Raw genomic sequence first — 27,589 nt, 5'->3', positions numbered from 1 at the left:
AAAGGATGAAGCCCACTCCAGAGATGCTTGAGTGATAGAAACTTGCATCTATAATAAGTAATTGGAAATAGAGGTAAACAAGTGGAGCATTGAATGGTTAGCTTGCATGGCAAAGTAAGGATTCTGTGGTTAGCCAACACCCAGGAGACTGAGGTGAGAGCTGTCCATTTGTGGGTATATTGCCCCGAATTGGGAGACTTCATCATGTCGTCTTTTAACTTTTTTAGTAATAAAAAGTAATGTTTTACAAAGTTCCTATACTTCTAAAAATTCTTTCATGTTGTGTACTAACATGAAGTATCAAGCATAAATAGCTGTTTATAATGGTTTTCCAAACACAAATATTTATACAGAATGTTTAGTTTGATTTGATGCAAATTTCCTTTAAGACAAAACAAACAGGTTGACTACCAAATTGATATGGCATTTGTTAGCATTATCTCATCTCTTTAAGGGTCATAAAATAAAACAGCATTGTGGTGATCTTAATTCTTGCTCTTTCATCTGCTTTCGCATCTCCTGTATCCTTGGCCCACTTTTAGCTCTGTTCTTGCTCAAGGTAGGCCTAATCCCAGAAAGCAGCAAATTAGAGGAGGGAAAAATATTCTTGTACAGTTTTCACCTATTCCAAAGTAGTCCCATGAAATTAAAGCTTTGCAAAACTAAAAGTAGTGCCTCAATCCATCTTACTATGTAATGTATTTGGCTGTTGGAAATGTTCATGAAAATGCACAGTACGTATTGTACATGACAATATTAGATCCTTCAGTACAGAAATAAAACAGATATTTCATTTTTAGTCTTTTTTCCTCCCTTAGTCTTCAGTTACTTTTGATGCCACACGTCAAGACAATTTCAGGTCTTGTCAATGAGGCCTGCCAGTAGCATCAACCACGTTTTATAGGTAGGCCAAGTAATGGAGGCCTCATTCATTTCTTAATAAAATTAGTTTGCACTATTGTTTTATTCCTATTTCTTCTTCTTTTATTTGAAATATATTGTAGTTAGAAAAATATGCTATTGAATGGTGATATTCTGCAGCTTCCCAGTTTAAAAACGCCATGTGAAAGCATGTTTATCACAGAGTAGTGTAAAGTGAATCAATGTTGTTTGTATTTTATGAATCATGGTACATTCCTGCTTCACTGCCTCGTTAAATTCAGTCATTGAATAGTATTTTATGAACTACCACCATATGATTAATAAATGGTTAAAAACAAAAACCTTAAATTTTGGAGATAAGTATTCTCCTCCCCCATGGAGACCTTGAGTTGGTTTTTGCTGAATCTTTAAAGGCTGAGATGTCTGCTTTTTCATCATAATGAAGTTAAGGCCTTAGCTTTCTAAGGAATCCTCCAGGCTTTGCTTCTCTCCTGTCAGCTGAGATAACCTCTCCTGATATGGCTGTTTTCTTTTTTTTTTTTTTTAACTTATTTAATAAATGTAAATTTCTAAAGTACAACTTTTGGATTATAGTGGCTTTTGCCCCCATAACCTCCCTCCTACCTGCAACCATCTCATCTCCTGCTCCCTCTCCCATTCCATTCACATCAAGATTCATTTTCAATTATCTTTATATACAGAAGATCAACTTAGTATATACTAAGTAAAGATTTCAACAGTTTGTACCCACACAGACACACAAAGTATAGAGTACTGTTTGAATAGTAGTTTTACCGTTAATTTGCATAGTACAACACGTTAAGGACAGAGATCCTACATGGGGAGGAAGTGTGCAGTGACTCCCGTTGTTAATTTAACAATTGGCACTCTTATTTATGGTGTCAGTAATCACCCAAGGTTCTTGTCAAGAGGCTACGGAAGCCTCTTGAGTTCACAAACTCCAACCTTGTTTAGACAAGGCCATAGTCAAAGTGGAAGTTCTCTCCTCCCTTCAGAGAAAGGTACCTCCTCCTTTGAGGACCCGTTCTTTCCGCTGGGATCTCACTCACAGAGATCTTTCATTTAGGTAATTTTTCTTGGCACAGTGTCTTGGCTTTCCATGCCTGTGAAACTCTCATGGGCTTTTTAGAGGGATCTGAATGCCTTAAGGGCTGATTCTGAGGCCAGAGTGCTGTTTAGGGGATATGGCTGTTTTTAGAATCACCTTTATGACCCCTCTCCAGGAGCCTCTCCCAGCCCCCACCACCAACACACACCTGGGAGGGCACACTTAGTATTCCGGAGATTCCAGTTCCACTGTCTGGAGTAAAAGGTACTGCAGTTTTTCTTAAAAATGAACATCCCTTTAAACTAATGGTAGATTGTTAATTATTTTTATGAATTAAAAGATCCTCAAATTAGTTCTAAAAAGAGGCAAAGATTTTCGGCCTGTGTCTTAATGAGGAAAAAATTAGTTGTTTGAAAGTCCAAGAATAATCTCATCTGGATATTAGAACTATCCAGAGATTTAGGGGAATTAAAAATTCTTATCCAAATATTTATTCTCACATAAACCTAATCTAATTTCCCCTTTGGAGTGGTAGTAAAAAGCCTGAAATTAGTAAGGATTGTTTCTTTAACTTTAAGAAATCTCTATTTAAAGATATATGCTGATATTAATAACTGGAAACTTTTTAAAAAGTACAAAATTCTCAAAATGGCATTGCAAATATTTATAATGTTAAAGAACTTTTTTTGACTGTCCTTTAAACAAATGGAAATACTAATACATGGCTAGAAACTCTCTTATCAGTAAGCATGAAGAGCGATAGGTGGTTTTTTTGTTGTTGTTGTTGTTTAAAAGATTTATTTATATTTGAAAGATTGGTAAAGAGAGATGGTGAGACAGACAAAGAGATCTTCCATCTGCTGGTTCACTCCCAAATGGCTTTCAACAGTCAGGCTGAAGCCAGAAGCCAGGATCTTCACCTGGGCTCCCTATGTGGGTGGTGGGGGGTCCAAGCACCTGGACCATCCTCTGCAACTTTGCCAGGTGCGTTAGCAGGCAGCTAGATCAAAAGGGACTTGAACTGGTGCCCATATGGGATTGCTGGTGTCGCAGGCAGAGGCTTAATCCACTACACCACAACCTCTGCCCCAGTGAAGTTTTTAAATGTCCAGTTAGCAAGACATTATAAAATAAAAATAACTTGATCTGATATGTTTGACTCTTTATTACTACCTTATTACATTAAACATAGTTGAACTTTATTATTGATTCTGGTTATGTGTATTCTATGCCTTGTGAATTTCAGAAAGATTTCTATTCATAAATTATAAGGTGTTTTAGTTTAGTTTGGCATTAGTTTTCAGTGATGTCAATCAAAGTTAAAATAGACACACATTCTAGGCAATGGTTTGCTTATTTAGTATATTCCTTCTAGATGTACATACCATATTGTTTCAGTTGAAAAGAACAAATGGGCTATTTATTAATTAATAAATACAGTCAATACTGCTTAAACTAATAGCAGATAAGTGCTTGAGATAAAGGCAGCAGCAAAGGTTGGTAGACTTATATATGATATTCCTGTGGGGTCTCCGGAGCCCAAAGTATTTATTACTTGGGAACAAAGAACCTCAGAGTTAAAGATAACTGACTCTGGATGTGATAGGACTAATAATAGGCCCCCGGAGGGGTCAGAAAAGCAGCCGTAGTTACTTCTGTTGAGGACGTGGTGGAGCCAATGTGTTTGTCCTCAGCCATCACGCTGAAAGTCACGTGTCCTCTCAGGTGGACACAGGTGGGCGCTAGTATTTTACTGTTACCCAATGGTTCCAGAGAGGAGTGCCTCCTTGTTTATAGTGTTAAATGAATTTGTAGCATTCATATCTGATTAGGCCTGTCAACAATGTCTTTTAAAATCATTCAGTGCTTAGCTTTTTACTTTTTTAACTTGTAAGTTCAAGGAAACTTTAGATTAAAGCATTAACTAACTAGACTGCAATTCCAATTCCTCACACTGACTGATAGGGTATTATTAACCAACTAAAAACATCAGTGTAGGAACTTACAATATAGAACAGAGATTTGCACATTTTTTCTGTAATTGCATTTTTCTGCATAGTTCCCTTATCTACTAAAAATTCTATTGAAACTTCATAGGGGTTAAAATTTAGTTTGAGGCCAGCGCTGCGGCTCAGTAGGCTAATCCTCCGTCTGCGGCACTGGCACCCCGGGTTCTAGTCCCAGTCGGGGCGCTGGATTCTTTCCTGGTTGCTCCTCTTCCAGTCCAGCTCTCTGCTGTGGCCCGGGAGGGCAGTGGAGGATGGCCCAAGAATTTGGGCCCCTACACCTGCAAGGGAGATCAGGAAGAGACACCTGGCTCCTGGCTTCGGATTGGCGCAGTGCCAGCCATAGCAGCCATTTGGGGAGTGAACCAATGGAAGGAAGATCTTTGTCTCTGTCTCTCTCTCTCTGGCTGTCTGTAGCTCTACCTGTCAAATAAAAAAAAAAATGGGGGAGCAGGGCAGAGTTTTGATTGGAAGATGAATGTGATTTGACTGGTATTTTTAAGTGACTTGTTGGCTTTTGTGATGAGGGTACACAATATGTTGACACAACTTGAAGCAGAACAACAATAGGAGACTACTGTTTTGTTGTGGTCTTTCTCCTGTATTACAGACATCACCACTGGGATACAACACAGACATTGCATCATGTCCAAAATGGAGTCCCTCTTCCCTTCCATCCCCCTCTTCTAAACTTCTCCCTCTTCTTTCTGTCTTAGCCAAGATCCAGGTACCCAAGCCACCTTTCTTTGACTCTTTGTTCCTTAACCCTTTGATGAAATTGAAGATAAACATTTTCCCAGTAGAGTTTATCAGTTATTTTAATTTCGTCCAATAATGAATATGTTAGTCGCATCTCTCTGCTACTTTGCAATACTTAGTATGAAAATTCTAGCAGTCCCTGGGGAGCCATGCAGGCTGAGGCTCATTCATTCCTCCCTGATTCGGTGAAGGCATTGCTTAGTCTGCTTCCTTTCCTGGCCAGGGCAGCCTCTGCCTTTGCCTCTTACTTAAGTGGCTGATAATAGAGGCAGTCTGAGGTCCTATAGTCCAGTCAGACAGAGTTGGGTTGAATCCCAGTTCTATAATTTATTAGTTCTATGACTTCAGACAAGCCACTTAATAACTCTAAGCCTCGTTTTCTTTATCTTAAAAAAAGGCAGAAGCATAGTAATCTGTCAGGGCTGTTCTTAGTGTTAGAGTATTTCTAAAGCCCTTGTTAGACACAAATCATTCAATACATGAAAACAACTCCCTCTGGGCCATAGGCTTCAGAAAGACAAGGGACGAGACCTCGCCAGAGTTTTTGTTTGCATTAGGTTAGGGATTCCTCCTTGTGCTGTGCAGTGCTGTAGGTTTTGTCAGATACACAGCATCACGCATCTGCAACACAGTAGTTTCAGTGCCCTGGAAGTCCCCTTTGCTTCAATCAGCCTCTCCTGGCAGTCCCATCTCCTGACTGTCCCCTTTGTGTTGCCTTTTGCATAATGTCCTACAGTTGGCTTCATACAATATACAGCCTTTCAGACTGGTCTTGTTCACTTAGCAATTGAAGGGCTACCTTTAATGGAGTCCATGATAAGACTCTCAACTTCTGCCTATAACTTTACTAAAATTGGTCTATATAATATCAAGGCTCCCAAAAGGGCACACCGTCCTCCATCCCAGATCTTACTATGGTACATTGCCTTGGAATCATGGAAGATGTAACAATTCCAACTAATGCATTACATTTTCATTGCAAAGTGTGGCAGGGTGAACAGTTAGAGACTTCTAATTATAAAATATATTACATAAAATTTTATGGAAAGTGAGATGGAAATGAAGTCAAGAAAAGCAACGTAAAAGTTTCAGCTGTTAAAAGAAATGTCTATTTATTGTTTATAAGGGGAATGCTTATATTAAGTTACCATGGATTTAGAATCTATTGAGCATACTTTAAACAGTTTGTTTTAAAATGCCAATATTTCCAATAGTGTATTTTAGTACAAAATGTTCTGTGTGCCTTTTGTCATTCTATGTATTTACCATGAACTATTTGAAGACCCTTCATATATCTGAGCACAAACTTGGTTTGGACCAGAATAAGCTTATCCTTAATTTCATTTTTCAAAACCTTTTCAAAGTACACTTGTATATACTTTGCCATAGGTGAAAAATTGTGTGTGTTAACTTGTGAATGCCTGAGCATTACAGAATTTCTTAAATACTCTTGAATTTGTGAACAAAAGTAGTTGGAGACTGATAGGCTACCCTACCCTGTAAAACCCAAGTTTATGATCCTGCTTGATAAAATGACTGCATACCTTTCTCCTTTCAGTTTTTATTTCTTTTTAACCATTTTCTGTCTTACACCCTATGCTCCAGCAAAAAGAAACAATTTGATGTTCCATGTGCGGATCATGCCCTTTCCTGCTTTTGGGCATCTGTTTTTCTTTCTTTCTTTTGTCTCTCTACCTTCTGCTCATGCTCTAAGACCTGGAAGCCTGGAGAAAGGAGGGACCTGCTGCAGCCCCTCCCCATTGACTCAGCTGCCCCTTCAGGACCTGCCTGTAGTCCTTGCCTCTTTACTCAACACGCTGACCTGTGATGAGCTCCTTTCCACCTGGAATCAGACTGGAAGGGCTTGGAGAGTAGGAGCTATATTTTATCCTTATCTCCCCAGAGCCAACTGTATACCTCTCCTGTCCATAAATTAATTTGTTGTAAAAATACTAATTAATTAAGCCCAGGATGCTTGAGAGTTAATTCTTGTGTGTACCTCTTCTGTCCATTGAAGTATAAAAGGCTACCTTTGTTTGATGCAGGTTATCTTTCTGCCTGTGATATTTACATTTATTGATAAGATTTGCTGTTAGCTTTTGCATGAAGATGGACCTGGAAATGAGTATGAGAATCTCTGCCCTATTATACCGAGCGTGGCACTGTGAGCAGTAGTGCAAGAACTCTCATTTGGGTCTGCCTCCAAGTTGCTGTGAGACCAGGACACAGTAACCCACGAGGGGCCTAGGTTTTACATCTGTAAAATGTGTAGGGGACCAGATTCCTTCACCTTTGATTTAATCAGGAAAGAAACCGGAGCTGATAATGTGGTGCAGCAGGTTACACTGCTGGCATCCCATGTTGAGGTGTCGGTTTGAGTTTTCTGCTGCTGTGCTTCCAATCCAGCCACCTCCTCGTGTGCCTGGGAGGGCAGCGGAAGATGGCACAAGTCCTTGGGCCCCTGTCTCCCACGAGAGAGAGCAGGATGGAGTTCCTGGCTCAGCCTGGGCCCATCCGGTGGGCATTTAGCAAGTGAACCAACGGATGAAGGGCTCTCATGCTCTCTCGCCCTCTCTTGCTCTCATATTCCCTCTCTCTTCTTCCCCTCTCTGTCTGTCTCTGCCACTCTTTCTTTCAAATACATATTTTAGAAAAGTTAAAAAAAAATTCAATGAAAGAAGTAAATGATTATCCTTGTCAAGATAAGTAAAAGGAAAACATATAGCCTTTGGTTTATTTTCTAATGGTTCATATTGTGGACATTATTAGTGGTACTTGTAGATAATGCAAATTTTGTTTATTGCTAGCTGGAAACTATATAGTGTCATTTCTCTGCTTTTATCCTGAATCTCCAAAAAAGCAAAATAGTACAAATTCTCATGACTGTAAGTCTACCAGTCAATGTATTTTGTGGGTTCAATAATTTTCAGATGACATTTCAACTTCTTTCACCAAATACATAATTTGTATGATTAATGATGTACTTTCCAGTACATATTTGTCATTCTGGAAGTGAATTACTTCTATGTTAGAACACTTTTTGTAGCCAGTTAGTCCCCTCAGCCTCATTTGATGAGAAACAATATTAAAAACTATTCGAGAGATGCTCCCCCGTGTCTTTCGGTGAGTCCTACCACGTGGCACTTCAGGCTTTCTGAAGCTTGAGTGAATGACGTTTAGGCATGCCTCGTCTTAAGGGTTTGAGATGGTGGTGCTTGGCGAAAACAAAGCAGTAGTTCGCTTCTTGTCTTCCCCTGCCCGCCCCCTTCACTCCACCTGCTTGCGAAAAGCAGTATTTCTTCAGGCAGACCTCATAATTGCCCTCCTGTGCCTGCCTTGGGCTCAGGGAAGGCCCATAGCATCTGTAAAGCTGGCAGCAAAATGGTGTTTCCAGGCAGGCACAGGGTTGCCGGGTAGTGAGCCAATCCACAGCTCTGTGCGAGCAGCTGAGAACTTCGCCGGCGCATTACCACGGTGTTCAGTAACACAGACCTGTGCCATGAGCAAGTAAAGCCCCGAGCAAGTGTCAGGGTCAATATTTATAGACCACTACGTAGCTGCCTCGCTGGGAGAGAAACGACAGAGAAACAAGAACACAGAGGGCCCGCTGAGCAGGACCGCAGAGGAGGAAAACTGTGATTGCTACTTGTTTTTCTGAAAAAACAAAAACAAAAACCCAAAACTTCTTTTTCACTGTCAGGTTCAGCCTTCTGCTGGATCATTTGGTGCTGAGCGATGACAAGAGAGGAAACAAAAAGTTAAACCAGCAAGCCTTGCCCTAGCGAGAAGGTAAGTAATTAGCGAGCTTGGTCTCGCTTTTTCTCGTAAACTCCACCTCCCTGTTGGCTGCTTGCTCTGCATCAGTTGGCAGAGGTTCTGGGTGGCGTGCTGAAGCCGGTAAGGAGGGGCTGCCTGCCTTCACACACTGTCCTTGGTGGCAGTGCGGCTCTGGGCACTGCTGTGTGTGTGCGCAGTTGTCTCACTGTGCGTGGTAGGAGCATTTCTCGCACACTAAGTTCCTGTTGCATCCTGGCAACAGATCTCTGTCTCATCATTCCGACAACCGTGGGGTCTCCCGTTCGGTGAATTTCCATGTGCTCTGCTATCAGTACTAAAACTTCAGGTTTGAGGGCTCTAGAGATGGAATGTAAGGGAAGATTTCGATGAACGTGTGAAGACGTAGTAGACAAAACCAAAATGTAGAAGTTGGGAACGGGACAACCTGGGGTCAGTTTTTTTTTTTTTTTTTTTTTTTTTTTGTAGAGAACAGTGTTCATTTGACAGTGAACTGAAGGGAAATAGTCACCACCTTGGGGAACAGAGAGAACTGGGAGTGATGAGAAGTACGAACTCTGCTTAATCCAAGGTGTGAAAAACCTTAGCACTTAGAAGTTCTGTGCTTGACCAAGTGACTTGTGGTTGGTTCCTTATGAACTGTGCCCTCTACTAAGCTTTCAACTCAACGGTAGCATGTCCTGTTACAGATCAATAGTTAAGTTTTCTCCTGTCATCACATGCAGCACTGGGAACACATTGCCCTGTATGTTCATAGTGCTGTGATGCGTTCGTGTATCGTTATTGTTCTGCATACCCCAAGTCATCACCTAAAGCTATGGTGCTGAAGCACACAGAAAGAAATAGTTTTCTACTTTCTGATTGACAAGACTCATGAAATGCATGAACTCTTATGTTTGTGTCTGCTATATGTGGATTAGGAAAGAAATGTGTCACTTCACTACAACTTTGCCTTTAACTAGACAAAATGTATTTAATGGCATAGGGAAAGTTTCCTCTCTCTCTCTCTCTTTTTTTTTTTTTTTTTAAGATTGTGGAACCAGAAGCTTTAGCGTGATATTTACGACTTTTAAGTTCAGTTGTGGATGGGCAGTAGTTCCAAAGGGCTCTCTCTAGCACCTATTGAAGTCAAAAACAAAATACTAGTACTGATGTTGTAGAGTTTATACTATAGCCAATGTAGATGTAAGGAAAAGCTAACATGCTGGCACAGATTCTGTGGTGGGTCTACCATGCTGAAACCAGCTCCCTCTAACATGGGACAAACAAGATGCAAAACAACAGGCAGAACAGGTCTAAATGTAAGCATCTTCAAATTAGCCAGGATCTATGGTTGTGCAGTATCACTTCTGTTGAATGCATATCTGATTTCTGAAATGATACAGGTTTTTTCCAAACCAGTTTTATTCAGAAATGCTTTAAGGCTAACCTCATTGATAAAGAATTCTAAACTAAATTATAGCATTTATTTAATGCTTGCTTTAGCCTTTGACTCAATATTCTTTGTATTTTTCCAGATTTTGCCTACCAATTTATTAGTGGGTGTTATTTAGATTCTTTTTTTTTTTTTTTTTTTTTTTGACAGGCAGAGTTAGAGAGAAAGGTCTTCCTTTGCCGTTGGTTCACCCCACATTGGCCGCTGCAGCAGGCGCACCACGCTGATCTGAAGCCAGGAGCCAGGTGCTTCTCCTGGTCTCCCATGCGGGTGCAGGGCCCAAGGATTTGGGCTATCCTCCACTGCACTCCCGGGCCACAGCAGAGAGCTGGCCTGGAAGAGGGGCAACCGGGACAGAATCCGACACCCCAATGGGGATTAGAACCCGGTGTGCCAGCGCCACAGGCGGAGGATTAGCCTATTGAGCCATGGCGCCAGCCTATTTAGATTCTTTTAAGATTTATTTTATTTATTTGAAAGGCAGAGAATGAAAGGGAGAGGTGGAGAGATCTTCCGTCACTGGTTCATTCCCCAGAAGGCCACAATGGCCAGGGCTGGGCCAGGCTGATTCAGGAGCCAGGAGTCATACCCAGGTCTCCTACATGGGTGCAGGGGCCCAAGCACTTGGGACATCTTCCGCTGCTTTTCCAGGCTCATTAGCAAGGAACTGGATTGGAAGTGGAGCAGCCAGGCATATGGGATGCCAGCATTGCAGGTGGTGGCTTAACCTGTTTTGTCACCATGGCAACCCAATTATTTAGATTTTTGAAAGTGATAATTTTAAAAGTGCATTCATGGTTGATCTAGAAAGAACATGTCCCACTGAGGAACCTGACTGCCAAGTTCATCTGTATATTTTTCTTTGCCGTTGCTTTTGTTTAATATCTCATGCTCAGGATTGTAATTTTGATGTTTCATTCGTATCTTTTTTATTGTGTGTGTAAACTTACATGATGTTACTTCTTTATCCTTTTTTTTTAAATTAAATATAAGTTTATTCCTCCAGGATTCTTGTTTCTGTAGTACTGGTTGAAAACGGGCAGAAAGCAGGCAAGCAATAAAATGAAACTAAAGGTTTTCCTTTCAGTGAAAAGAGGAAATAGAGAATTTTGATATTGTGTGATAGAGTCTAAAATGGGATTTGGATGAAGGGCTAGTTAAGTATTTTAAAACTTGAAATACCTTTTCAATATTATTTTTCACTTTATTGTCAATCTTGATTTTGGTTAGTTAGAATGTTTGTAAATAACATTTTATATGCAGGTATGTTATTTTGAAAAAGACGTGAAACTCTTTGTGTTGTATGTTAAGTGTCTACCAAAGCCTGATGAGTGAGTTTACTTTAAAATATTACTGTCAGAGCTCCCTAATGGATCTCACGGCCCTGAGTCTCATTTGCTACAGCCCCAGTGCATCCGCTGTGCTCCTCCTGCGGTGAGCAGTCTCCCACCCTGAGAAACACACCTCTTTCCTGCAGGCACCTGCATCCCCCCAGAATCAAGGTCAAGCTTCTCCACGCTATGAGGCTGGCTTTGATCTTGCTGCAGTTCTCTCTCTTCCACCATCCTGTCTGGGCTGTTGCCTCCATCTCTTACCAGGCACTGACCGTATCCCCATTTCCCTCTGACGCTCTGCCACTGCTCCGCATCTTGCACTTCTCAAACTGATCCATTTGCATTGCCCCTCTCTGGAACCCTCTGTTAGCAAGGAGCTGGATTAGAAGTGGAGCTGCTGCATCTGGAAAGACCCCTTTGCATTCTGACCAGCCTGGGTGGAGGCAGCCCTCCCGGAGACCTGCTGGTCTCTTTAGTGTCTTTGGCGTGGCCTCTCATAGAGACCTCTGTCCCAGAACTTGGTAAAACTTCTCCATGGAACGTGTTGTGCTTCGTTTGAAACTCGTTGCCAGATTGTTAAATGTATTCTTTGCTTCCCCAGATCTAGTGTATAGCAAGTGGTCCAGAATGTGAAGTAAACAAAATCATTATCCTGTTCATTTTAAGGACACACTTTACTTGATAGAATTTTTGTTTTAATATATTTCCAAATTTCAGTAATTTGAGGAAAGTCCCTTAAACAGATGGTAAATGTGTTGAGAGTAAGACCAGTGCTTTTCAAAAAATTTTCTCTTTTTAGCAGAAACCATGGTGTTTGTGTGTGTATGTGTGTTTGTATAGGTATGTCTGTATATATAGGTATTTGTTGAACTGATAAACTTATTTTGAGTAACAAAACATCAAAAATTATGTAAATTAGCACAAGTAAGTTCGGGACATATAACCCCAAAGTGTTATTTAGTTAATTAATTTGATAAAAAATTTGTCAACACAATCTGCTAATTGCTCCTGCTACCACATGAACTACTGTGATAAATGAATGATGCCCTAGCAAATTGAGGACAGTGTCACACTTTCCAAAACGACCCAGAACCTTGGGGGAGGAATAGGTCCCTCCTCGGGTATCCTAGAGAAAGGCCATGGAATTTTATTTACAGTTAACGATTTAATGAAATAATAGAAAATCTTGACTTGAGCTTTCTCCAACCCACAAGGTGATTCTGCATTTTTGTCGAAATAGGAATTGCTGCTAGAAATAGAAATGCTGAGAGAAAAGGAAGTCAGTGTTTAAAGAAATAGTTGAGAAATAGCAGCTGTTTCTTTCAGGTCTGGTACTCAATAAAAATAACATTGATTTTGTTTTTAATTGTGTTTTATTTGCCCATCATACATGAAAGCACTTACTTTGTATATAAAATATTTTGTGTACCAGAAATAAACGTAAAGTTTCACGCACAATTTAGAGTGATTTCGTTTTCTCTTGTTTTGATTATTTTTACTTCGTGGAGTACTCTATCAGCAGTTTCCATGACTCTCTCGGCCCTATAAACCTCTTCCACACAGTGAATATGACTCTCTTGTTTATTTAACTTCCAGTTGTATCTGTCTTAGGAATGAAAACAAAACTGCTATTTTCATAGGAAAATTTGGTAACCTTTTAATTGCTTGGAATGGACCACCATTCAATTTGGAATGATTTTTCAGACATATTTTTCCCATCTAACTATCCCGTGGTCCCATAGATATGGAGAAGGTGCCTTACTCAAGAGCTACAAGCACACATTTTATAGTTCTCATTGGCGTATCAATAATACACAGAGTGTAAGACTGTGGGCTGCTCACAGCCATAGAAATGCACCTCCTCCCAGTCAGTGAAGAGAGAAATCCAGGCTTGCCTTTGACATTCAAAGATGTTAGCAACACCACCTCTGCCAACCAGAGATCAAAGAACTCTGCTTGAAACGAAGCATGAAAGATTTTATCAGAGGGTAAATTCTTCTTTTATTACTATTAGCAGCTTGCCTTGCCAATCAGAATTTCTCTATCGCTATGTATGGCATAAAATTCATAGAACCTGAGAGGAGAATAAATTAATTATGGAAGTGGACCCTTGAAGCCTTTCTTCTTCTACCCTTTCATTTTCTAGGTGGGCAGTTGTGGCACAGACAGGTAACAAAGGTTGCCAAAAGCTTGCTCTCAATGTTTAAGATTTGTATGGAAATAAAATAGAAGTGTGCAATTATAAGGCTAGTATTTTAATAATGTGACTTTTCTTGTCTGATTATAATTGCTTTATTTTTCTATGTACTGTATTTACAGCTCTACTTGTTGTGTATCTGTGTTTTGTTGTTGTAGGCTACTTTTCATTGTTTCTTGATTTTTCAAATTTAAAGCTAATAACAGTTACTGTCAAGTGAGGTGGAGTACTTTTCTACTCATAACCACACCTAAACCATGTATAATATAGCTTATATATAAATTTATAGAAATATTTTTCCTGTCTTTTTTTTTTCTCTGTTCTGGTGTTAGGATCACATCTCTTCACAAGCATTCTGATTTCAGTAGAACACAGTAAATACTCCTGAAACAAAAGGTACAAACTATGAAACAGTCCTTATGCTTTGATTCTATCCAAGAGATTGTAATAGGGAATAAGTGTAATGTTTTGCTTCGTAACTGGATTTTTAAGATAATTATACAGCAGGAAAACAACTTTGATTTAAAAAAAAAAACCCAGAGAACCAAATCTGCTTTTCCAAGTTATACAGACTTTCATCTAGCAATTTTTTAAAACAAATTGTGAATAATTAAAGAGGTAGAGGGGCAAAATCAATCTGGTTTTCACATTCTTAGTAGGTCTTTGTTTCTCTGATTCTGTATTCAACCCAAAGACATTGGGAGCTATTTGGCCCCTTCATTCTTTTAATATTGAGGAGCTGGTTAGCAGCTGCTTGCTCTCTGAATGATGGAAGGGTTTCTGACCAAATATCCCAGAGTTCTTGTTAACCTTAGCCTGTGAATTCTGTCCATTCCTCTCTTGTGGGGACATTGAAGTGCTCTCTTCTCCATACCTCCCTCGCCAGCAGAGAAAGCCTGCTTGCTTCTCAGTGGATGTTTCCCATTGGATTGAAACTTTTCATTTGTAATGTTTCTTTTCCATCTTTCTTTTTTTATTTAGTAAATATAAATTTCCAAAGTAGTTTATGGATTACAATGGCTCCCCCAGCAATAATTTCCCTCCCACTCGCACCCCTCCCATCCCCCGCTCCCTCTCCCATTCCATTCACATCAAGATTCATTTTCAATTATCTTTATATACAGAAGATCGATTTAGTATGTATTAAGTAAAGATTTCATCAGTTTGCACCCACATAGAAACACAAAGTGTAAAATACTGTTTCAGTACTAGTTATAGCATTACTTCACATTGGACAACACATTAAAGACAGATCCCACATGAGAAGTAAGTGCACAGTGACTCCTGTTGTTGACTTAACAATTTGACACTCTTGTTTATGGGGTCAGTAATCTCCCTAGGCTCTAGTCATGAGTTGCCAAGGCTATGGAAGCCTTTTGAGTTCGCCGACTTCGATCTTATTCAGACAGGGTCATAGTCAAAGTGGAAGTTCTCTCCTCCCTTCAGAGAAAGGTACCTCCTTCTTTGATGGCCTCGTTCTTCCCACTGGGATCTCACTCGCAGAGATTTTTCATTTAGGTCTTCTCCTTCCTTCCTTCCTTCCTTCCTTCCTTCCTTCCTTCCTCCTTCCTCCTTCCTCCTTCCTCCTTCCTCCTTCCTCCTTCTTCCTTCTTCCTTCTTCCTTCTTCCTTCTTCCTTCTTTTTTTTTTTTTGCCAGAGTGTGTTAGCTTTCCATGCCTAAAATACTCTGATGGGCTCTTCAGCCATATACGAATGCCTTAAGGGCTGATTCTGAGGCCATTGTGCTGTTTAGGACATCTGTCATTCTATGAGTCTGCTGTGTATCCCGCTTCCCATGATGGATCGTTCTCTCCCTTTTTGATTCTATCAGTTAGTATTAGCAGACACTTGTCTTGTTTGTGTGATCCCTTTGACTCTTAGACCTATCAGTGTGATTAATTGTGAACTGAAATTGATCACTTGGACTAGTGAGATGGCATTGGTACATGCCACCTTGATGGTATTGTGTTGGAATCCCCTGGCACGATTCTAACTCCACCATTTGGAGCAAGTCCGATTGAGCCTGCAAAGAGGTTTATAATATGCAAGATGAGAGAGGAAGGTGATCTTTTACTTGTATTTATGTTTTTAATTACTAGTGACCTTTAATCTGAGGGGATAATTGAGTATAAGAATTTTAGTTTTGGTCATTTATCTATTTGTATACTGATATTTTACCAGAGGCTGTTTTTGGCTTAAAGTTGTTGTTGTTGTTGTTGTTGTTGTTATTATTAAAGGATCTTGTTTCTTCAAAGACTTACTAGTTAAAAGTGCTTTCACAGGTGATTGATTTTTTCACTTACGTTTTGAAATAAAAGTACTTTTGTAGCATCTTTATTGTTAAAGCTAATATGTATTTTTCTTTATCTCTTTTTATTATTTTATTTAAGAAGTAGAGTTAGAGAGGGACACGACAGACGACAGACAGAAAGGTCTTCCATCGGCTGGTTCACTCCCCAAATGGCCACAATGGCTGGAACTGGACTGGGCTGAATCCAAGAGACAGGACCTTCTTTTAGGTCCCCCATGCAGGTGCAGGGGCCCAAGGACTTGGGCCATCTTCCACTGCTTTCCCAGGCCATAGCAGAGAGCTGGATCAGAAGAGGAGCATATAGGACTAGAGCCAGCGTTCACATGGGATGCCTGTGCCACAGGTTAGTGCCTTAGCCCACTAGGCCACAGCGCCAGCCCCCCGTGACCTCCTTTGAAATAAGAAATCTCTTTTCTACACAGAAATAGGAAAACTGTTTTTACTTACTTATTGTTTATTTAACTGTTAATGCTATGATCCACAAGGAATTTACTAACCAAATCATTCAGAACTTTTATTGAACCATTGTTTGTCTTTCCCACTTTTCTGTGAAGTCACCTTTATTTTGTATTCCTGTGGTGCACATTTAAATTGTGCTACTTCTAATTTTGTATTACTTTTTTTTTTTTTTTTTTTTTTTTTTTTTTTTTTACAGGCAGAGTGGACAGTGAGAGAGAGAGAAAGGTCTTCCTTTAGCGTTGGTTCACCCTCCAATGGCCACCACGGCCGGTGCGCTGCGGTCAGCGCACCGCGCCTGTCCAAAGGCAGGAGCCAGGTGCTTCTCCTGGTCTCCCATGGGGTGCAGGGCCCAAGCACTTGGGCCATCCTCCACTGCACTCCCTGGCCACAGTAGAGAGCTGGCCTGGAAGAGGGGCAACCGGGACAGAATCCGGTGCCCTGACTGGGACTAGAACCCAGTGTGCCGGCACCGCTAGGCGGAGGATTAGCCTATTGAGCCGTGGCGCTGGCTTAATTTTGTATTACCTTTAAAATTTGATCTCTTTGAAAAAAAAACGTTCATTTTTTTTTTTTTTTTTTGTTAAATGGGACTTAAGCATTGGGACATGCTAGGGTGGGGTGTTAGATTTAACTTGGCATACATTTTGAACTTATGGTGGACTTAAGGCTGTATATTTCCTTAGGTTACAGCAGACCTGATAAACTATGATCTGGGTGAGTGAGAGATTATGCATTGATAGTAGCTGCAGTATATCAAAGGGGCTATATGTGTATTTATGGATATTCTTTTTAAATCCTTATTTGTAATAGGCCTTTGGGTGATTTATTTCCTTTTTGGGGCTAAAGAACCTGAGACCCTAAAGGATAAATTAATTTGGTCAGACTCATGTAGCTAGTAAGTGGTAAGGTCGTGATTTAAACTCAGACCTGGGAGTGGACATTTGGCCTAGTGGTCAAGATGCCTACATCCCATATCTGAGTGCTTGGGTTCAAGTTCTGGCTCTGCTCCTGATTCTAGCTTCTGGATGATGGACCTACTACGAGGCAGGAGGTGATAGCTACAGTATTTGGGTCCCTGTCACCCATGTGGGAGAACTAGATTAAGTTCCCAGCCTCTGGCTTGGGTCTGGCCCAGCCCTGGCCACACTGGGCAGTTGGGGAACGAATCAGCAAATGGGAGTCCCCCCCCACCACCACCATTTCTCTGTCTCTCTTTCAAATAAAATGAAAATATATAAATTAGTTCAGCCACTGTGGAAAAACACTATGGAGAGTTCTTGAAAAACTAGAAATAGCAGCCCAGCGCTATGGTACAGCAGGTAAAGCCACTGCCTGTGACACTATATCACTTATGGGCACTAGTTCATGTCTTGGCTGTTCTACTTCGCCCCAGATCCCTGCTATTGCACCTGGGAAAGCAGGGGAGGATTTTCCAAGTACTTGGGCCTCTGCACCCATGTTGGAGGCCCAGAAGAAGCTCCTGGCTTCAGATCAGCCCAGCTCCAGCCATTGCTGCCATTTGGGGAGTGAACCAACGGAGGGAAGATTTCTCTGTGTCTGCTCCTCCCTCTCCCTGCTCCCCACCCCGCTTCATAACTCTGCCTTTCAAATAAATAAATATTTAAAGTATGTACCTTAATATATTAAAATATGTATTTTTAAACAATTAGAAATAATTCTGCCATATGATCCAACAATCCCATTACTGAGGATATACCCAAAAGACACGAGCACATTGTATCATAGACATACCTCCATCACCATGTTTACAGCTGCACTGTTCACAGTAGCCAAATTTGGAATCAACCAATGAGTCCATCAGGTGAATGGATAAAGAAAATGTGGCGTATACACCTAGTGAAATAGTATCCAGCTTTTATAAAAAGAATGAAATTTGATCCTTTGTGACAAAATGGTCACAACAGGAGACTTACTTGAGGGAAGTAAGCTGCACACAGACAAATACCGCACGTTCTTCCTTATATATGGAGCTAACATTTTAAAACAATCAAAAAAACAAAAGAAATGCCTGTGTTTATCAATTTTCCTGCAAACATAGTGTTTTGTCCAACTTTTTTAATTCTTTGTCAAACCAGTTGGTTAAGAATGATATACTGCCGGTGCCGCGGCTCACTAGGCTAATCCTCCGCCTTGCGGCACCGGCGCACCAGGTTCTAGTCCCGGTCGGGGCTCCTGATTCTGTCCTGGTTGCTCCTCTTCCAGGCCAGCTCTCTGCTATGGCCCGGGAGTGCAGTGAAGGATGGCCCAAGTGCTTAGGCCCTGCACCCCATGGGAGACCAGGATAAGTACCTGGCTCCTGCCATCGGCAGTGTGGTCCGCCGGCCGCAGCGCGCCAGCCGCGGTGGCCATTGGAGGGTGAACCAATGGCAAAGGAAGACCTTTCTCTCTGTCTCTCTCTCTCACTGTCCACTCTGCCTGTTAAAAAAAAAAAAAAGAAGAAGAATGATATACCACTATAGTTTTAATAAGCTATGACTATTTTAAAATTTACTGTATATAATTGAAATTAATGTCTTGATTTGATTGTTGTTTATAGCCCTTTCCTATATTCCTGTTGAACAATGCACATGGTGTTTTTACCTTTTATTTCCTAAAGTCTTTATTTAGTGGAACATTAAACCTTTGATTGTAATGTAAATTAAAACTAATCTAAAAAATTTTAAAAATACAGCAAAACAAAAAGCCAAAAACAGATTCCCAGCATGGGTCCATTCATGAACAAGTGAGTTTGAGAACAATGGGAACAGTGACTTTCAGAGTTAGAGGCAAATAAATGACATTAATGATATATATATATTTTTTTTTGACAAGCAGAGTTAGACAGTGAGAGAGAGACAGAGAGAAAGGTCTTCTTTCCATTGGTTCACCCCCCCACCCCCCGAATGGCCGCTAGGGCTGGCGCGCCATGCAGATCTGAAGCCAGGAGCCAGGTGCTTCTTCCTGGTCTCCCAAGCAGGTGCAGAACCCAAGCACTTGGACCATTCTCCACTGCCTTCCCGGGCCACAGCAGAGAGCTGGACTGGAAGAGGAGCAACCGGGACAGAATCCAGTGCCCCGCCCAGGACTAGAACTGGACTAGAACCGGATTAGCCTAATGAGCCATGGCGCTGGTCAATTCTTTCCTTAATTAGAATTAGAACCTAAGACACCAGAATTGCAAAATGGAAAAGATCATCTTATTCTTTAAATCAGTTGGAAAGCAGCTAAAAATTTTTTTAATGTCTTTAGATTTTAGTACCACTCTTGATTTCGTTTATTGGAGAGAGGGAAGAGAGTGAGAGAGAGGGAGGGGGGAGGGGGATTAGGCAAGGGAGAGGGGAAGAGAAACAAAGAAATCAGAAAGAGGGTTACTCTCTCTGAATCACTCCCCAGTGTCCATCATAGCTGGGACTGAGCCAGGTGGAAACCAGGCGCTTAGAGCTCAGTCCAGATCTCCTACATGGGTGGCAGGGATCTAGTGGCTGAGCTGTCACCACTGGGTCCCCGGGTCGGGTCTGCATTTGAAAGAAGCTGGGTTTCAAACCCAGGCACTCCAATGTAGGACACAGGTGTCTTAGCTTGTGGCTTAGGTGCTGGGCCAAACACCATCCCCTTTCTTCTGCTTTAAGCCAGTTACTACTTCAGTTCTTCCTCATATGCTTAACATAGCACCATTCATTCCCCACGTAGCTGCGCATGACCTTCCCAGGAAAATTGGCAGGGAATGACTATTCTGTTTAGGTTGCTGTTTCTGTAGTATGAGTTTCATTCAGGGAAGAATGAGTCTGACTAACCAGTAGCCATTGCTATCATCTCTATTTAAAGCTTCGCAGTTTAGAGACTCAGGCTTGTTACCCTGGTGTCCAGCTCTGGTATTTGAAGCAGGGAAGGAAATTCTAAGATATTTTGGTTTCATTGGAACTCAGTACTTATGCACTAGTCCGTTGTCTCAAATGGTGTAAAAGAGGCTAGCTCAGTCAGCAGTGAATGAGAAAACTTCATAAATACAGTAGGTGTTTGTGTGTGTGTAGGGGGAGTGAAAAGTTTATGAAGTGACATCATTTGCAATTAATTTTTTGCTATGCATTTGGCTACCATGAAATAATTTTTTTGTTTGTTTTCCTTTCTAACTTAAGGCAAATCATGTCACTTAATATAGGACTTGCCCCTCCTTGGGGCACTCTGCTCTGGTTGGCACATTGGCGTGTCTTTAGTAACAATGATACTACACTTTGTTGGGGTTTTGTTTTGTAGCCTTCTCCTGGAACTTCTGAACAGTAAGCTATATCTTTTAGCTAATGAGTAGGTTATTCTTGTACTATTACTTAGAAAATTATACTTCAGTATCTGTACTAATTAGTAGTCTTAAATTTTATAAATGGCTATTCATATTATCTCTCCTCTTTTCAATCATATTAAGGTTGTCACTTTGATAAAAAGGTTAATACTGCATAATGTATAATTGCAACATAATTCAATCTATGACTCTATTTGTTGATTCCCCAGTAAGTATTTGCTTTTTTCTATATGTAAAATTCCCTTCACTTTCAAGTCTGTCTTTTCTACTTCTTTTCATACCAATTTTAATCTCATCAGATTAACATATTATTCCCAGGAGTGGCTTAACTTACTAACCCCAAAATTTATATTTCTGTTTGTTGTCAGAGCCTTGTTGGCAAATTGAACCTGACAATAACAGAGAAAGAAAGCGTGGTGACCTAGGACACACCGTTCCACCAGAGGAATTCACAGTTCTTTGAATGTGTAATTTATTTATTTTTTTGGTTTATTTGTTTTAAATAAATGTGAGCCAACACACAATGGATATATAATCTTTTGAGTTATTCATTAATGTTGCATGTGTAATTCTTTTAAGTGGTTTTTGGTATTAATGGACAATGATTTGGGGTGATTTGTTTTCCTTGTGCTGCTGAAGTAGATGAGTATAGCTTCCAAAGTCTAGTTTAAGTTTAAATGTCTGCTGAAACCATGTGTTCTTAACTTGGGGAGCTGGCTTTGTGGTCAATTTGAAGCTGGTCTCAGGCAGCGTGCTCCTGCTAGTAGAAAGGAAACCTGATACTCATGCTGACATGATTTCAATTTCTTAATAGTCCAGAATACATGATTTGTAGAGGTAGAGAATCAATTTTTAAATTTTGGTTAGATTTTAGTAAAATATCTTCCGTGACACACACATGTTTCTATTTACTAATGTGTGTTGCTGGTGGTATTAATTGATTCTGTTACAGACATAAAAAATACCTGAGATCAAATGGCTGGATTACGATTACCATAAGGCATGTAGGACACACAGCTGGCCAGTTGCACATGGCCTTCCAGTCCCGTATTGACTATAGGCTGCTCATTTCTGTAGGTTGAGCAGTTCTCCAAATGTGCACAAATAGGCTGGGTGGCCAGCCCAGAGGCACCCACCTGGCCAGGATCCATGAATGCCAGGAGTTGCCACTCTGTTTCCCTTCTTCCTTCCTCCACCCTTTCTGGTTTCCTTCTCTTTCTCCTATTCCCTCTTCTTTCCCCTCCCTCCTTTTTCCCCCTGATTATTCATTTTGGGATTTTTAATGTTAATTTATTTACTTATTCGAAAGGCTGAGAGGCAGAGAGAAGACAGACCCAACTCCCATCTGCAGGTTCACTTCCTAAATGACTGCAATAGCTGGGGCTGGGCCAGGTGAAAGCCAGGAGCTGGGAACTTAACCCAGGTCTCTCATAAACGCACAGCAACTCAAGTACTTGAGACATTACTTGCTGCCTCCCTTACAGGACATGGGTGTCCCAAGCATTGTCTTAACCACCGTGTCAGTTCATTGCCCTCCATTGTTTTGTCAAAACAAAGCAGAACAAACAGTTCTAAATATGTTACACATCTGCCAGTTATCTGAATATATCAAGTTGTCACTGATTGGTTTTTATCTTCAACCTTTCCCTGCACCTCTGTCCTGCATCTGTCTACCCAGTTCTATTAGAACATTCTTGTTTTGTATAATTTGAAGAGAATCTTTTCAAATTTTATCAGAAACATTAAATGCCTGTAAGTGTGATAAAGATAGTATCTAATTTTCCATTAGATCATCCACTCTCTTTGTTTTCTATTCAATAGTATCTTGGTTGGCATTATATCCTAGATATTTGTACATATGATAATAGTAATAATTCTGTGGGATGCATATTACTATTCCTGTTTTAAAGCTGAGAAAATAGAATTCAGAAAGATTAAGCAATAATACTTCAGATCCTACAACTTGGGAAGGAGAGGAAGTAGGATTGGAATTCAGTTCCTTTGGACTCTTAAAATTTTAAAATGTACTATATGACTTTTTTGTTTTTAAAGATTTATTTGAAAGAGAGCAAGATACATGTGCACACATGCACACAGACACACACACACAGACACACACACACACACAATCTTCCATTCACTGGTTCACTCTCTGGAAGGCCACAATGACTGAGACTGGGCTGGTCCAAAGCCAGGATCCAGAAGCTTCTTCTGGGTCACCTGCATGGATGCGGGGCCTATAGACTTGGGCCATCTTCTGCTGCTTTCCCAGACACAATAGCAGGGAGCCACAGACCAGACCTCCTGACTTTTCTTTTAAAACAAGCATTTTTAGGGGCTGGCACAATGGCACAGAGGGTTAATGCCCTGGCCTGAAGTGCTGGCATCCCATATGGGCACCAGTTCGAGACCCAGCTGCTCCACTTCCGATCCAGCTCTCTGCTACGACCTGGGATAGCAGTAGAAGATGGCCCAGGTCCTTGGGCCCTTGCACCCACGTGGGAGACCCAGAAGAAGCTCCTGGCTTCAGATCAGCACAGCTCCAGCCGTTGTGACCAACTGGGGAGTAAATAAATCCTTGGTATACTCTAGAATGTTTATGATACTGGTCAATTCTTTATCTGTTATCTAGATTTTTTTTGTTTTAATTTAACTCTAATAGGCTTTTAGTTATATCATGATAGGACATGATGAATTCTTAATCACATAATTATTTCTTAGAAATTATGGAGAGCAGGAAAAGAAATTCAAAATAAATTTTAATTGTAGTCTACTCTTAAGCATATTTAGAAAAAGCCTGTGATATAAAAGAAATAATTTTAGGTAAAAAGATCTTTAGAAATTATCTTTTATTCATGACTATTTAAGTCTCCCATTTGCAATATAGAGTTTAAGGTTATTATGAATTATAATTCTTGTTTGAAAATGTCTTAGCTTTTAGAAGCAATTTTGTATCTAGTGTTTATTTTCACCTTGCTTCCCCAGATGCCTTGAAGGAAGTATATGTATTTTCTGGGTAGAAAAATTAGCATGAAGTGAGGTTGGGGTGAAGATCTCAGAGTGAAAAATCCAATTTTTGACGTTGACAGAATAATTCTAAAACTTGGTTAGCTTAAATATATGAGAATGTAAACAAATATGTGATTACATGTTAACCTATACCAGACTCTAGCAGAAATAATGAATAGCAGGTGTAAGTCATTTCAGAAGAAAATTTTGAGTGTTATTTAATATTGAGAAAATTCTATAAGTTTAATTTAGTTTCTGAAAACTGAGAAAGGAATTTAATATGATTATAATGTCAGAACACCTGTATAGAGCTTGTGGAATTATGTGGGAGTCTAGTTTGAGAGCCACTGAATTATCACATAAAAATTCTTAATCAGTATATTGGGTAGCAGTAATATTTTCCCAAACTGTGTTGGTATATCAGTAAAAAGCTTATAGGCAATACAGGCCAGTTTAAATAAACTATTGAATATCTGTTTCTTGTTAAATGGGACAGACTGAAGATAGTGTGGCGATATATGATTATATAAGTTATATAAAATGATAAAAATTTGGAGTGGATTTATCAAGTTGATTTGCTTTTTTCTATCCCTCTCCACTTTCCATCTCTGTCTTCAAAAATTATATGCTGTCGACATCAACTTAATGTCTCCATCCATAGTGAACATGACCAACCAGTCCAACATGTATTTCCATTGAGTCCTGTGAGCCTTGAATCCAAGCTGTGCCCACAATCAGTGATTGGTTATCCATATGGAAAATGGAAATTGCTCCCTACTCAGCTCATTCCTTAAACGGACAAATTCTATGTGCAAGAAGGACTTAGCTATGAAAAGTGATAACTGGTTAATGGATACTTTTATTATTCTGTGGTTAAGATAAGGTTTTATTTAGTAAGACATAAGCAAACTATAAAAAAAATTAGAAAATTCAGCAACATGCAAGAGAATGGAAGTTGTGCTCATCCTAGGGCACTGAAGAAGAGAAAAGCTCCAGATTGGTTTAGGATGTAGATACTTTAAACTTCCATTAAAGTAATAAGAAAAGTACAATCAATGAACATAGAAATAGAATTTCAAAAAGAGCGAATCCATGAGATCAATAAAGATGCCAAAACTTGCTGAGCCTGTTTAATACTAAAGAAATATAAATTAAAACAAAGGTGACTTGCAATTTCATATCTATCATGTTGGTAAAAATATAAAAGTTTCAAAATTCCAAACATTGTGAATATAGGAACAGGAACTCTGACATGTACTACTTTGTTTTTTTTTTTTTTTTAATGGAGAGACTTTTATTTTTTTTTTAACTTTTATTTAATGAATATACGTTTCCAAAGTACGAATAATGGATTACTATGGCTTCCCCCCCATACCGTCCCTCCCACCCACAACCCTCCCCTTTCCCACTCCCTCTCCCCTTCCATTCACATCAAGATTCATTTTCGATTATCTTATTATACAGAAGATCAGCTTAGTATACATTAAGTAAGGATTTCAACAGTTTGCTCCCACACAGAAACATAAAGTGAAAAATAATAGATGATTTTTTTTTAATGATGATGAAATCAGATCAGACCTATTGTCATGTTTAATCCCAGTGAGAGTCAAGTTGGGAGTTGATAGTTTCTTTTCTTTTCTTTTCTTTTTTTTTTTTTTTTTTACAGAGGATCAGTTTAGTATGCATTAAGTAAAGATTTCAACAGTTTGCACCCCCATAGAAACACAAAGTGAAATATATTATTTGAGTACTCGTTATAGCATTAAATCTCAATGCACAGCACATTAAGGACAGAGATCCTACATGAGGAGTAAGTGCACAGTGACTCCTGTTGTTGACTTTACCAATTGACACTCCTGTCTATGGCATCAGTAATCTCCCTATGCTCCAGTCATGAGTTTCCAAGGCTATGGAAGCCCTCTGAGTTCTCCAACTCTTATCTTGTTTAGACAAGGTCATAGTCAAAGTGGAGGTTCTCTCCTCCCTTCAGAGAAAGGTACCTCCTTCTTTGAAGACCTGTTCTTTCCACTGAGATCTCACTCACAGAGATCTTTTGCCAGAGTGTCTTGGCTTTCCATGCCTGAAATACTCTCATGGGCTTTTCAGCCAGATCTGAATGCCTTTAGGGCTGATTCTGAGGCCAGAGTGCTATTTAGGACATCTGCCATTCTATGAGTCTGCTGAGTATCTCACTTCCCATGTTGGATCACTCTCCCCTTTATTTATTCTATCGGTTAGTGTTAGCAGGTACTAGACTTGCTTATGTGCTCCCTTTGACTCTTAGTCCTTTCATTATGATCAATTGCGAACTGAAATTGATCACTTGGACTAGTGAGATGGCATTGGTACATGCCACCTTGATGGGATTAAATTGGAATCCCCTGGTATGTTTCTAACTCTACCATTTGGGGCAAGTCAGCTTGAGCATGTCCCAAATTATATATCTCTTCCCTCTCTTATTCCTACTCTTATGTTTAACAGGGATCACATTTCAGTTAAATTTCAACACTTAAGAATAACTGTGTATTAATTACAGAATTAAACCAGTCATATTAAGTAGAACAGACAAAAAAACTACTAAGAGGGATAATGTATTAAGTTGTTCATTAACAGTCAGGGCTATGCTGATCAAGTCACCGTTTCCCATAGTGTCCATTCCACTTCAACAGGTTTCCTTTTTGGTGTTCAGTCAGTTGTCACCCATCAGGGAGAACATATGGTATTTGTCCCTTTGGGACTGGCTTATTTCACTCAGCATGATGTGTTCCAGATTCCTCCATTTTGTTGCAAATGACTGGATTTCGTTGTTTCTTACTGCGGTATAGTATTCTAAAGAGTACATATCCCATAATTTCTTTATCCAGTCTACCGTTGATGGGCATTTAGGTTGGTTCCAGGTCTTAGCTATTGTGAATTGAGCTGCAATAAACATTAGGCTGCAGACCGCTTTTTTGTTTGCCAATTTAAATTCCTTTGGGTAAATTCCAAGGAGTGGGATGGCTGGGTCGAACGGTAGGGTTATCTTCAGGTTTCTGAGGAATCTCCAGACTGACTTCCATAGTGGCTTGACCAGTTTGCATTCCCACCAACAGTGGGTTAGTGTCCCTTTTTCCCCACATCCTCGCCAGCATCTGTTGTTGGTAGGTTTCTGAATGTGAGCCATTCTAACCGGGGTGAGGTGGAACCTCATTGTGGTTTTGATTTGCATTTCTCTGATTGCTAATGACCTTGAACATTTTTTCATGTGCCTGTTGGCCATTTGGATTTCCTCTTTTGAAAAATGTCTATTGAGGTCCTTGGCCCATCTCTTTTTTTTTTTTTTTTAATTTTTTATTTTTTTTTTTAACTTTTATATAATGAATATAAATTTCCAAAGTACGATTTATGGATTACAATGGCTTCCCCCCCATACCGTCCCTCCCACCCACAACCCTCCCCTTTCCCACTCCCTCTCCCCTTCCATTCACATCAAGATTCATTTTCGATTATCTTAATATACAGAAGATCAGCTTAGTATACATTAAGTAAGGCTTTCAACAGTTTGCTCCCACACAGAAACATAAAGTGAAAAATAATAGATGATTTTTTTTAATGATGATGAAATCAGATCAGACCTATTGTCATGTTTAATCCCAGTGAGAGTCAAGTTGGGAGTTGATAGTTTCTTTTCTTTTCTTTTCTTTTTTTTTTTTTTTTTTTACAGAGGATCAGTTTAGTATGCATTAAGTAAAGATTTCAACAGTTTGCACCCCCATAGAAACACAAAGTGAAATATATTATTTGAGTACTCATTATAGCATTAAATCTCAATGCACAGCACATTAAGGACAGAGATCCTACATGAGGAGTAAGTGCACAGTGACTCCTGTTGTTGACTTTACCAATTGACACTCCTGTCTATGGCATCAGTAATCTCCCTATGCTCCAGTCATGAGTTTCCAAGGCTATGGAAGCCCCTTGAGTTCTCCGACTCTTATCTTGTTTAGACAAGGTCATAGTCAAAGTGGAGGTTCTCTCCTCCCTTCAGAGAAAGGTA

The 27,589-nt window shown here is 40.0% G+C and overlaps 1 protein-coding gene across 4 annotated transcripts in view; it reads left to right on the top strand.

The window, feature by feature from the left end:
* The window catches only part of BMPR1B (bone morphogenetic protein receptor type 1B), a 447,531-nt gene that overhangs the window by 251,102 nt on the left and 168,840 nt on the right, over positions 1 to 27,589 (top strand). For 3 of the 4 annotated variants that reach the window (XM_008267582.4, XM_017347401.3, XM_051819553.2), the window contains one exon: positions 8,417 to 8,505. The gene's annotated coding sequence lies outside the window, so the exon portion shown is untranslated. Of the gene's footprint in view, positions 1 to 8,259; positions 8,506 to 27,589 lie in introns of those variants that run through there. The other variant, XM_051819555.2, reaches the window with a different exon arrangement.

This window comes from Oryctolagus cuniculus, chromosome 8, assembly GCF_964237555.1.
Source record: "Oryctolagus cuniculus chromosome 8, mOryCun1.1, whole genome shotgun sequence".
In the NCBI taxonomy this organism is placed as follows: domain Eukaryota; kingdom Metazoa; phylum Chordata; class Mammalia; order Lagomorpha; family Leporidae; genus Oryctolagus; species Oryctolagus cuniculus.
This window is presented reverse-complemented; position numbering and strand designations above follow the sequence as displayed.